Source organism: Rousettus aegyptiacus, unplaced genomic scaffold (genome assembly GCF_014176215.1).
Source record: "Rousettus aegyptiacus isolate mRouAeg1 unplaced genomic scaffold, mRouAeg1.p scaffold_m13_p_8, whole genome shotgun sequence".
Classification (NCBI taxonomy): Eukaryota; Metazoa; Chordata; class Mammalia; order Chiroptera; family Pteropodidae; genus Rousettus; species Rousettus aegyptiacus.
Genome location: NW_023416311.1, coordinates 20463687 through 20477780, shown reverse-complemented (window position 1 = coordinate 20477780; position 14094 = coordinate 20463687). Strand labels below are relative to the sequence as shown.

The window sequence follows — 14094 nt, the reverse complement described above, 5'->3', positions numbered from 1 at the left end:
CAGATGTTTTTTGTAAGTCTCATGAAAATACCTATAGAAGATACACCAAATAAAAAGAGAAAGGAATAAAAACAACACTACAATTAATCAACAAAATACAAAGGAATTAAAAGAGATAGGGGAAAAGAGAAACAAAATAACTACAAGATAGATGAAAAACATTTAACAAAATGACAATAGTTAGTTATTATTATTACTTAAATGTATTACTATATATCATATATTATATACCATATATAATAATTACTTTAATGGATTTAACTCTCCAATCGCAAGACATAGGGGAGCTGAATGAATTTTTAAAAAATATATCCAGTCTACAGCCATGCTACCTTGAACAAGCCGGATCCTGTCTGATCTCAGAAGCTAAGCAGGGTCGGACCTGGTTAGTACTTGGATAGGAGACCACCTAGGAAGACCAGGTGCTGTTGGCGTAAAAAATAAGGGATTGTAAGCTGACAAGGTCCTTGCAATCTGTAAGGTCAACCAAGGGTTGCCTTGACTAATATATATATATATATACACACACACACACACACATGCACATATATATACATATGTATATGTGTATATATATATATTTATTACATGCTATCTACAATGTATTCACTTTAGAAACAAGACACACAGGCAGAGAATAAAGGAATAAAAAAAGATATTCCATGAAAATGGTTAAAATAAGAAAGCAGGGGTGGTGATATATCAGTTAAATAAGATTTAAGTCAAAATTGTCAAAAGAGATAAAGGAATTTCATAATGATGAAATTATCGATTGGATAAGAAGATAACAAAAATATATATTTATTTTATACACATACACATAGACTCAACATTAGAGTACCTAATTATAAAAAGCAAAAATTCACAAAAATTCACATGAAACATGATAATAGTAAGAGACTTCAACACCCACTTTCAACAATACATAAAACATCCAGACATAAAATCAATAAGGAAATAGCTAAACCTAAGTAGCACAATAAAATAAGTAGAACTAACAAATACATGCGTAACGTTGCACACAACAGAATATGTGCGCCTATAAACAAGACTTAAATTTAAGAATGCAGTGAAATTATACTATTATTTCTCACCACAATACAACAAAATTAGAAATCAATAAGAAAAATTTAAAAATTCACAAATGTAGAGAAATTTAAAAACACTCGTGAAAGTAGGAGCAAAATGGCATAGATGATTGAAGCTTCACTCATTCCCTCTTGTGACCACATCAAAATTGAGACAGAAACACGGAGGAAATAGTAAGTACAGTCGTCTGGGGGTATAGATGAAAGAAAGTCCTACAACTAGGGAGAGAAATAAGAAATCACCCTGCAATGGTTGGAGGTAAGAAGGGCGAAGGCGTAAGGCTACCCAGATACCAGAGGCTGAGTGGGACAAAGGCTATGGCAACCTTTTAAAGGGGCCATGTCCTAGATTGGACTTTCCTACTGATAGACCTGCTCACTCTGTGCACCAGTACCAGGTCAGCTGCTTGGGGACTTACAGGGGGACACTGGGTTTTCAGACTGAGGGCCAGAGACAGGGTTTTCTACCAGGCAGAAATGCTGATGGTGTCCATTGTTCCTCTCTTGAGTCCTCTCCACTCTCAGTGTGCAGACTCGGTGCCACCATAGCTGAGATGTCATCCAACTGGATAACAGAGGTTGCTCCACCCAGAGAATTCCCTGAACTCTGCCTCTCCCAACTCACAGCCCCACACAAGCCACATTCAGTTGTGTCCTTGTCAAGTCCTGTGCCACTTGGCGAGCAGTGCCAAGACTCACACTGGCCTTGGTTTCTGGTATGGCTTCTTGAGGCAACTATAAGCACAACATCTGTAAGTTGTGTGCTGAATCTTTATAGGTGGCCCTGGAGAGGCACAGGCTGGGGCTAAACTTGGCCTGCAGTTACCCTTCTCAGGACTGTGCTGCTGGAAACCTACTACACAAGTCATGATAATAAAACTGGGAGACTTAGGAACTTTGATAATTACACAGAAACAGATACAGAAAGGCAACCCAAATGGGAAGACAAAGAAGCAAAAACCACATGAAAGAATAGAATGGAGATCCAGGAAAAATGGAGTCAAGCAATCTCACAGATGCAGAGTTCAAAACACTGCTTAAAAACTTTCAAAATGCTCAGTGGACTTAGAGGAAGTGTAGATGAACTCAGTGAGAACTTTAACAAAGAGATAAAAAATAAAAAAGGAAATGGAAATTGTAAAAGGGAATCAGTCAGAAATGAAGACTACAATATCTGAGATGAAGAGTATATTAGAGGGAATCAACAGAATGGAGGAAGAAGAGGATCAAATCACCAAAATAGAGGATAAGGAAGCCAAGGACACCCAATCAGAACAGCAAGAAAAAAGTAACCAAGACTATAATAATAATTTAAGGAGCCCATAGGACAAAATTAAAGGTAACATCTGTGTCATAGGGGTACTTGAAGAGAGAGAACAAGAAGTTGAATATATATTTGAAGAAATAATGATGAAAAACTTCCTTAACCTGGTTATAGACCTGGAAATAGACATAAAACTTTAGGAAGCTCAGAGAGTCCCCCAAAACAGGAACCCAAAAAGGCCCACACCAAGACACATCATAATTAAAATGCCAAAGGTTAGATAGAAAAAGAGAATCTTAAAAGCAGCAAGAAGAAAGCAGTTACCTACAAGAGAGCACCCATAAGTCCGGCAGCTGACTTCTCAAAATAAACTTTGCAGGACAGAAGGACTTGGCACAAAACATTCAAAGTATTGAAGACCCAATATCTATAACCAAGAATAGTTTATTTAGCAAAATTATCATTTAGAGTCGAAGGACAGATATGGAGCTTCCCAGACAAAAATAAGCTAAATGAAGTTATCACCACCAAGCCAGTATTACAGGAAATGTTGGAGGGACTTCTTTAAAATGAAAAAACATATATCAAAACAGGAATTAAGAATGGTAATAACTATATTCCTATCAACAAGTACCTCAAATGGAAAAGAAGTGCTCCAACCAAAAGATAGAGTGACTGAATAAGAAAACAAGACCCCTACATATGCTACCTACAAGAGATTCACTTCAGATTAAAAGACACACACAGACTAAAAGGAAGGAGATAAAAAAAGATATTGCCTAATGAACCTAGAGGGTATTGTGCTGAATGAAGTACGTCAAATAGAGAAAGACAAATACCATATGATTTTATATACATGTGGAATCTGAAGAACAAAATCAACAACAACAACAAAAGTGGAAACAAACTCATACCACAGAGAATATTTTGAAGGGGTTGGGAGGATGGTGAAAATGGGCAAATCAATTAAAAATTACAAATGGATAGTTACAGAATAGACATGGTGATATAAAGTGTAGCATAAGGTAAATAGTTAACAATGTTGTAATAAGTATTTAAAGGGGCAGAGGGGTACCTGATTTAGTTGGGTGACCATTTTGTGGGTTATATAGATCTCTAATTACTATACTGTACAACTGAAACTAATATATTATTGTATGCTAACTATAATTGAAATAAAACTCATTGAATTGTACAATGAACAACAAATTGTCTATTATACTTCAATAAAGCTGGGGGAAAAAAAGAAGCCCTCACCAAAAAAATGTGCTCATTACCACCACTGGTTCACAAAAGTAGTCAAAACAAAAATTATTTAATATCTTGAAACAAACCAACAACGCTCAACATTCCCAAACTTCTAGAAACAGCAAAAGCAGTAATTAGAAGGAATTTTATAGTGACAAATGCCTACCTTTTTAAAAAGAAAGAACTCAAATGACCCCACTTTTATAATTATTATTTTTTAATTAATTAATTTATTTATTCTTTTAAGTTTATGGGGGTAACATTGGTTAATAAAATTATATAATTCTCAGGTGTACAATATAATTCGATATCTGCATATTCCATTGTGTTTACCACCCAAAGTCCAGTTTCCTTTAGTTATTATATATTTGATCCCCTTTAACTACATCATCCTCACCCTATTTTCCTATATTTGTTCCCCTTTACACCATCTACCTTCCCTCTCCCCCCACACCCCACTTATAGACCACTAGTCTATAGTCCTCAGGTAACCACTAGTCTATAGTCCATGTCCATGAGTCTCTGTCTGTCCTGCTCATTTGTTGTTTTTAGGTTTATATCCCACATATAACTGATATCATGTGATTTTCAACTTTTTCTGTCTGGCTTATTTTGCTTAGCATAATTATCTCGAGGTCCATTCATGTTGTCACAAATGGCAGTATTTCATTTGTTCTTATGAATGAGTAATATTCCATTGTATATATGTATCACACCCTCTTTAGCCAATCATCTATTGTAGGACACTTCGGTTGCTTCCATGTCCTGGCCACTGTGAATAATGCTGCTATGAACATCGCTGTGTAAATATCTTTTTGCATATGGGTTTTCGAGTCTTTGAGGTAAATACCTGATAGAGGAATTGTCAGATCATATGGTAGATCAATTCTTAGTTTTTTGAGGAAACGCCATACTGTTTTCCATAGTGGCTATACCAATTTGTAGTCCCACCAGCAGTGCGTAAGGGTTCCTTTTTCTCTGCATCCTCTCCAACATTTGTTATTACTTGTCCTGTTGATTATAGCTATTCTAACAGATGGGTGGTGATATCTCATTTTGGTTTTGATTTTCATTTCCCTAATAGCTAGTGATGTTGAACATCTTTTCATATATTTGTTGGCCATTTGTATGTCCTCTGGGGAGACGTGTCTGTTCAGGTCCTTGGTCCATTTTTTGATTGGATCATTTGTTTTTGTTGTTGTTGTTGTTGTTGTTGTTGTTATTGAGTCATATGAGTTTTGTGTATATTTTGGATATTAGGCCCTTATCAGAAGTGTTGCTTGCAAATATATTTTCCCATTTGGACGGTTGTCTTTTTACCTTGTTGATGATTTCTTTCGCTGAGCAGAAGCTTTTTACTTTGATATAGTCCCATTCATGTATTTTTGCTTTTACTTAACTAGCCTTTGAGGTCAAATTCATGAAATTCTCTTTAAGTTTAAGGTCCTTGAATTTAGTTCCTATGTTTTTTTTCTATGCATTTTATTGTTTCAGGTCTCACATTCAGGTCCTTAATGCATTCTGAGTTAAATTTGGTGTATGGTGTTAGACGACAGTCTAGTTTCATTCTTTTGCAGGTGGCTTCAGTTTTCCCAGCACCATTTATTGAAGAGGATTTCCTTTCTCCACTGTATATTTCCGGCCTCTGTTGAAAATTATTTGCCCATATAAATATGGATTTCTTCTGGACTCTCTATTCTGTTCCACTGGCCCATGTTTCTGATTTTCTGCCAATACCATGAAGTCAGGCTGAGTGCTTACTCTAGTCTCGTTTTTTTGTTGTTGTTTGTTTGTTTGTTTTCTCAGCATGGCTTTGACAATTCGGGGTCTTTTGTGCTTCTGTACAAATCTGATGAATTTTTGTTCTATTTCTTTTAAAAATGCCGATGGGATTTTGATAGGAATTGCATTAAATCTGTATAATGCTATAGTTAATAAGATCATTTTAACTATGTTAATTCTTGAGATCCAAGAACGCGGAATATCTGCCTATTTCTTTGTATCTTCTTCGATTTATTTTAATAGGATCTCATAGTTTTCATTATATACATCTTTCACATGTTTTGTTAAATTTATTCCTAGTTATTTTATTCTTTTTATTGAAATTCCAAAAGGAATTATTTTTTCTACTTCTTTTTCTGACACTTCATTATTAGAGTATAGAAACACTATGGATTTTTCAATGTTGATTTTGTATCCAGAGACTTTACTGTATTTGTTTATTGTTTCTAGTAGTATTCTTATGGAGTCTTTAAGGTTTTCTATTTAGAGAATCATGCCATTTCCTATTTGGATGCCTCATATCTTTTTCTTGTCTGATTGCACTCACTAGGACCTCCAATGTTATATTGAATAAGAATTGCGATAGTGGACAGCTTTTCCTAGTTCATGATCTTAGATAGAAGGTTTTTTAGCTTTTCACCATTAAATATAATGTTGGCTGAGGTTTTGTCATAAATGTCCTTTATTATGTTTAGGTACTTTCCTTCTATACTGATTTTGCGAAGTATTTTGATCATAAATGGATACTGTATCTTGTGGAAGGCTTTTTTTTTTTTTGCATCTATCGATACAATCATATGATTCTTATTTTTTAATTTGTTTATGTGGTGTATCACATTGATTGATTTGCATATGTTGAACCATCCCTGTATCTCTGGGATGAAGCCCACTTGATCGTGGTGTATAATCTTTTTAATATATTGCTGTATTTGGTTTTCTAGTATCTTATTTAGGATTTTTTCCATGTTCATGAGAGATATTGGTCTGTAGTTTCCTTTGTGTGTGTGTGTGTTATCTTTACCAGGTTTTGGTATCAGGATAATATTGGCCTCACAAAATGAATTGTGAAGTATTGCCTCCACTTCGATTTTTTGGAAGAGTTTGAGGAGAATAGGTATTAAATCTTTGAAAGTTTGGTAGAATTCACTATTGAAGCCATCTGGTCCTGGACTTTTACTTTTTGGTAGGTTTTTGATGATTGTTTCAATTTCTAAACTGCTGATTGGTCTATTTTGATTTTCCAGATCTTCTTGATTCAGTCTAGGAAGATTGACTTTTTCTAAGTACTGAACCATTTTTCTAGGTTATTAAATTCGTTATTATATACTTTTAAAATAGTATTTCTGCATGATTCTTTGTATTTCTTTGATGTCAGTCGTAATTTCTCCTCTTTCATCCCTGATTTTATTTATTTGTGTCCCTTCCCTTTTTTCTTTAGTGAGTCTAGTTAGAGGTTTGTCAATTTTATTAACCTTTTCAAAGAACCTGCTCTTTGTTGCATTTATTTTTCTATTGTTTTTTTTTATTTTCAATTTCATTTATATATGCTCTAATTTTGATTATTTCTTTCCTTCTGCTGACTTTGGGTTTCATTTGTTCTTCCTTTTCTAGTTTTTAAAATGAAGCGTTAGGATGTTTATTTGGGCTTGTTCTTGTTTTTGGAGATTGAACTGTAATGATATGAACTTTCCTCTTATGATTGCCTTGTTCCATGTCCCAAAAGTTTTGATATGTTGTACTATCATTATCATTCATTTCTATGTATCTCTTGTTCTCTGTTTTTATTTTTTCAGTGACCCAGTTATTCTTCAGTAGCATGTTGTTTAATCTCCATGTATTTGTGGTTCTTCCTAATTGTTCCTGCCATTGATCTCTAGTTTGAAAGCATTATGATCAGAGAATATGGTTGGTATTATTACAATCCTCTTATATTCGTTGAGGCTATCTCTCTGTCCCAGTATGTGGTTGATTCTTGAGTATGTTCCATGTGCACTAGAAAAAAATGTATAAGCAGCTGTTATGGAATGGAAGACTCTGTAAATGTCAGTTATGTCTAGTTCGTCTAATGTTTCATTTAAGGATTTATTTCCTTACTGATTTTCTGTTTGGATGGTCTGTCCATATTCAAGAGTGGGGTATTTGGGTCCCCTACTCCAATAGTGTTTTGGTTTGTTTCTTCCTTTATTTCTGTTAGTAATTACTTTAAATATTTCGGGGCTCCCTGATTGGGAGTATAGATATTAATTAGTGTTATGTCTTCTTGGTGCATGATTCCTTTTATCATTATGAAGTGTTCCTCAGTATCTTTCTTTACCTTTTTTATTTTGAAGTCTATTTCATTTGATATTAATACCACTATTCCCACTTTTCTCTGAATGTCATTTCTTGAAATCTCATTTTCTACCCTTTCACTTTGAGTGTATATTTGTCTTTGGAGCTGAGATGTGTGTCTTGGAGGCAGCATATGCTTGGGTTCTGTTTTTTTGATCCATTTTGCCTTTTTATTGGTGAGTTCAATCTTTTTCCATTTTGGGTGATTATTGAAATATAAGGTCTTTTTATAGTCATTTTATCATTTACCTTCTGGTAGCTCGGTGTTTCCATTGCTTCCTTGTCCTTGTGCTTCTGTTTCTTTTATTTTGGTTAGCTTGTGTGGGGTTTCCCTGTGGTACTTCTTGTTTTGTGTTACATACAACGGTTCTGAATCTTTGGTGTGTGGTTACCATTATGAATATGTAAATGATAGTTATATATATATATATATATACTGTCATCCATTTTCTTCTGCACATGGCTTATTTTCATTCCCTTTGCATATTTTGATCTTTGAATCCCCCCTTTTTCAGTCATTGTTATCTTAATTTGTTCTTATGTATGGTGAACATTCATTGCTATCTTGTTATAATAATTCTTTTCTTATTATTTAAGCCTATAAAGCCCTGTTTTTAATAAGGCTTACACTCCTCTGCTTCTATTTTCCAAATAGTCACTTTACTTCTAATTATATATATATATTTTTTGTCATTTTGTTTTAGTTGGACTGACCTCTTTCAGTATTTCCTGTAGTCAAGAATTCTCTCAATTTTTGTATGTGTAGAAAAGTTTTTATTTCTTCTCATATATTAAGGAGAACTTATCTGTATACATTATTCTAGGCTGGTAGTTCTTTTCACTTAATAGTTTAAATATTTGATTCCATTCCTTTTTTGCTTGTAAGGTTTGTGCTGAGAAGTCCAAAGAGAATCTAATGAGTTTTCCTTTATAAGTTACTGTTTTCTTCTCTCTGACTGCCTTGAGAATTGTGTCTTTGTTGTTGATTTCAGATAATTTTAATACAATGTCTCTTGGTGACACATTAAAGGCCTTTTGGGTTGAGATAATTGGGTGTTCTGTTGAGTTCATGAATTCCAAGCTCCAGTTTATTCCTTAGGTTTGGGAAATTCTCATCAACTATTTGTCTGAAAATGCTTTCTAATCTCTGTTCCTTTTCCCTTCACCTTCAATAATGCCCATTATTCTTATGTTTCCTCTCCTGATGGCATCAGCTAGTTCTTATATCTCTTTCATTATTTTTTTTCTTCAGTTTCTCTCTTCTTCTTTCTGATTTATTTCTAGATTTATGTGTTTGATATCACTGATCCTTTCCTCCATTTATTCCACTCTATTTCCCAAGCTCGTTATTTTATATTTCAACTCTTGCAGTGTGGTTTTTATCTCCAGGAGTTCTATTTGGTTCTTTTTGAGGGTTTTGATCTCCTTCTTCTGCTCAGCTAGTTGTTTTTTCAATTCCTAAAATTGTTGATTTGAGTTATTTTAGATCTCATTGAGTTGTTTTAGAATTATCATCCTGAATTCTCTGTCACTTAAGTCATATATATCTTTGTCTATAAGCTTATTTTCTGGAGATTTTTCTCTTTCTTTGTGAGCTGCCTTGTCACCTTGGTTGTTCATGGTTTTTAATGGATTATTTCTCTGCCTGGGCATTAATGGAAGTATATTCTGTTGTTTTTCCAGAAAGATTTATTATATAAAGGTGTCTTTTTAGCCTGTTGCAAAGAAGGTTTCTTTTGGTTTCCAGTAGGCGACGTGTGAGCCTCTTGGATCTCTGCTTTATATAAAGTCTCAATAATGCTTTTTAAATTTTCTTGTTGATAATTACTTTTGCTAACCTCAATTTCAGTCCCTGTCAGTGTCAGTGACAGTCTTGGCAGCATTTGCCTAGATTCCCCTGGGGCTTCGCAGTGATCAGTCTCAGAGGGTATGGGGTATAGGGCCCTCTGGTTTGGATGTTGGAGGCTGTGGCTCAGCGTTGGCTTTGCGTCTGTGGCCAGCAAAAATTAGCTATGTTTCTCTGTGGTCCTGTCCTCCTTCTCTGCTTTCTGCCCTGATGACTAGTCCCTGCAGCCACAGCTGTCCCAGGCAGGAATATTCAGGGAAGTCACCGCACGAACTCGCCACTCCTCCTCTTCCCATCCTCTTGCAGGGAGCTCCAGCAGATGTGAGAGGTGACTTCTTTCTTATTCCCAGTCCACTGCCCAACACCTGGGGTTCTGACCTGTGGTAGTTCTTATGTGCAGATCCCATGCTTAATCATGCAGGTGTGCAGTTTGGGTGTTTTTTGGTTGCGTTTTAGATATTCAGCGTATTGTTGTTTCAAGGGGAGAGACCTGGGGTCGTCTGTCACTCTGTCATGTTCCTTCTCTTTTAAGAGTTGGGGTTTTAAAAAAATAAATAAAATTGACAACCCCCTAGCCAAACTTAGGAAAACAGACCACTCAAATAAAATTAAAAGGAGGGAACATTAAAACTTGTTCAACAGAAATGAAAAGGGTCATATGAACCTATTATTAGCAATTATATGCCAACAAATTAGATAATCTGCAAGAAATAAACTTATATAAACATACAACCTATTAAGACTGACTCATAAAAAATAGAGTATATGAGTAGATTAGTAATGAATAATAAGTTTGAATCAGTAATCAAAAATCTTCACAAAAAGAAAATCCCAGGACCAGATAGCTACAGTTCTAAGAAACATTTAAAGACAAATTAACATCAAAAAATTGTAAACTCATCCAAAAAGTTGAGGAACATTTCTAAACTCAATTTAAGTGGCCAGAATTACTCCAAAGAAAGACACCATAAGGGGAAATAAGTATAGGCCAATATTCCTGATGAACACAGATATAAAAACCTTCAACAAGATACTACCGCATTGAATTCAGCACACATACACTATGACCATGTTTTTTTTTCTTAGAATGCAAGGATGATTCACACAGTAAGCAAATTAATTAATGTAGTATACCACATTAACCAGATTAAAGAATAAAAATTTCTTGACCATTTCAATATATGCAGAGAAAGTATTCGACAAAATTCAATACCTTTTCATGATAAAAACTCTCAAAATTAGGTATAGAAGAAATTTATCTCAACACAATAAAGACCGTATATGAAAAGCCCATAGCTAACATCTAAATTGTTATATTTATGGGCACAGAATTTTTTGTAGTACTCTTATTCTTTTAATATATGTAAGATCATTAATAATGTTTCCCTTTTTCTTATTCCTGATATTGGTGATTTTTGCCTTCTCACTTTTTTTGCTTACTCAATCTGGCTAGAAGTTTTCAATTTCATTGATTTTTTTCAAAGAACAAGCTTTTCCCTGTTTATAGAAATTTCTGCTTTCCTATAATGTTTCTTATTTTTTTCCCCTGTTTTAGGTTTAATTTGTTCTTATTTGCTAGTTTCTTAATGTGTAACTTTACATTAATGATTTCAGATTCTCCTTTATTTTTCTAATACAGAGATTTCATGCTATAAATTTCCCTCTAAATACTTTTGCAGTATACTATAGATTTTTTTAATTGTGGTAAAAACCACTTAACATGAGATATACCCTCATTATAAAATTTTAAATATATAATAAAGTACCATTAAATATAGGCATTATGTTTACAGGCCTCTAGAACGTTTTAATTTTACAACTGAAAATTTATACTCATTGAACAGCAGCTCTCCATTTCTCCTTACTCAACCATTGTCAAAATTTTCCTTTCTGCTTATACAAGTTTCACTAGGAGTTATGATCAGAAAAAGGAAATTCCTCAGACCTTTGGGGAGCAGTTCATAACTTGAATAAGAAGGTGCTTATGTAGGATGTTTGTTTGAAGTTATCTATTAAATTGTCCACAAACATTTTATGCATTTTTCTATTATATGTGATATATTTTAAAGAAATTTTTTATGTATTATTACAAATGTATTTCAATTATTATAAAAATTTAATAATTGCATAAGGGATAAGGTCTGAGAGTTTACTTAGTAAAACTCATAATAGTGGTTATTTTTGGAAAAATAAATAGTGCAAAGTGCTTAAGTTTGGCTAAGTGAGTTTCATTTCATCTGGATTATTTTAAATTTTATAGTAATATATTCATTTATGATTTGGATAATTGTTAGAAAATAATCAAACAAGTAAATAAATGGTAAACATCAATTATTTTAAATTTTAAGAAACAACCCTATAATATAAAGTAGGTATAATGGGTTGAATGATGATCCCCAAAAGGATATGTCTACATTTTAATCCTTGGAATTACTACATGTGATCTTATATGAACAAACTAGTCTTTGTAGATATAATTCAGTTAAGAGACTCGATATTAGATTATCTTGGGTTATCTGGGTACACCTTAAATTCAACAACAAATGTCTTTAAAAGAGATGCATGAGGAGCAGAAGAGAAAGCCACATGAACATCAAGGCAGATGCTGGATTGATGTAGCCAGAGGAAATGCCAACAGCCAATGGAAGTCAAAAAAAGCAAGAAAATATTCTCTTCTAGAGCCCCTTGATATAGTGTGATCTTACGATACTTGGATTTTGGACTTCTGGCCTCCTAAACTGTGATAGAATAAGTTTCTGTTGTTTTAACCACCCCATTTATGGTAATTTTTTTTATGACAGATTCAGGAAATTAATACTGGGTGCACCACTTATTATGGGCCTTATTCCACAATACAATGAAATGCAAATAATACATTAGACATATAGACCCTAGGCTTAATTCTACATTAAAAAATACTTTTAGAAGTATTGACTATTTGTACTGTGGTGATATTCACTTTCTAAATATTAATAACTATTTAAAAACAATTGTGATTTAGCATATATGTGGGATATAAAACTGAAAGCAACAAATGAACAAGACAAAACTCAAAGACACAGATGACAATATAGTGGTTACAGGGAGAAAGGAGAGAAGGGGGATGTACATAAGGGTAAAGAGGGTCAAATATATGGTGACAGAAGGAAATTTTACTTTGGGTGGTGAACACATGATGCAATACACATATTATGTATTATTGAATTTTACACTTGGAATCGATATAATTTTATTTACCAATTATACCCCAATAAATTTAATTTAAAAAGAGAATGCACTAGAGAATGTATAATCTGGAATTTTTGGATGAGTGGCTCTGTATGTGTCAATTATGTCCAATTGGTTGAATATGTCATTTAAGGTTGACATTTCCTTATTGATTTTCTTTTTGGATGATCTATCTATAACTGTAGTGGTGTATTATTGTTTTTTTTTTTCTTTTTTTTTTTTTTTTCAGTTTTCCCTTTAGTTCTGTTAGTAGCCGCTTTGTATATCTTGAAGCTCCCTGATTGGGAGCATATATATTGGTGAGTGTTCTGTCTTCTTGATGTATTGTCCTCCTTTATTGTTATTCAGTGTTCATCTCTGTCTCTTGGTACTTCTTTTTTTTTAATCTTGAAATTTATTTTGTCAGATATAGGTACGGCTACATCAGCTTTTGTCTGGATACCATTAGTTTGGAATATCGTTTTCCACCCTTTCACTTTGAGTCTATATTTGTCCTTACAGCTGAGATGTGTCTCTTGAAAGCTGCATATGATTGAGTTTCATTTTTTTATCCAAAATACTACTCTGTGCCTTTTTATTGATAAGTTCAGTCCATTTACATATAGGGTTATTTTTTTAATAACCATTTTTTATTTTGTTTTCTAGTAGCTCTGTGTCTCTATTGTTTGTTTTGTTGTTGTTTTGTTTTGTTTTGTTTTGCCCTGCATCTTTCTGTTATTTTAGTTTGGTGGTATTCTATGATATTTCCTTTCTTCCATCTTTTTTTATATGTTGTTATGTGTCTCAGTTCTGTTGCATGTGCGCACGCGTGTGTGTGTGTGTGTGTGTGTGTGTGTGTGTGTGGTTACTGTTAAGTTTATGTAAAAATAAGTTTTATATATATAGTAGTTCTCTTTCTTCTGAATGCATCTTATCTCCATTCATCTTTGCAAATTCTGACCTTTACTCCCTCCCCTTTTCTGTTTTTGTTGTTTCAAATTATTTCTGTTTATGCTATGAGTTCATTTCTGAGTTGCAGTAGCTATTGTCTTCCCTTTTTATCAATGTTTTTACTACCTTTAACCTTTATGTTATATTTAAGTGTATAATATTCTATTCTAAATAACAGCTGCACTTTTTACTTCTGTCTGTTAGTCATCTTACTCATAGTTTTGTATGCTTTAGTCTTTTAGTTTCGGGTAGAATAACCCCCTCTAGTATTTTTTGTAATGCTGGCCTTGTGGCAGAAAATTCCCTTAGCTTCTGTATACATGAAAAGGTCTTTATTTCTACTTCATCTTTAAAGGAGAATGCGGAAACTTGGCTGG

General features: G+C 33.6%; 1 protein-coding gene and 1 pseudogene across 1 annotated transcript in view; both read left to right on the top strand.

Annotated features, from left to right (window-relative positions):
- Positions 1 to 14094, top strand: part of SEPTIN14 (septin 14) — a 99672-nt gene that overhangs the window by 35186 nt on the left and 50392 nt on the right. The window lies entirely within an intron of this gene.
- On the top strand, positions 316 to 434 carry LOC118607395 (annotated as a pseudogene).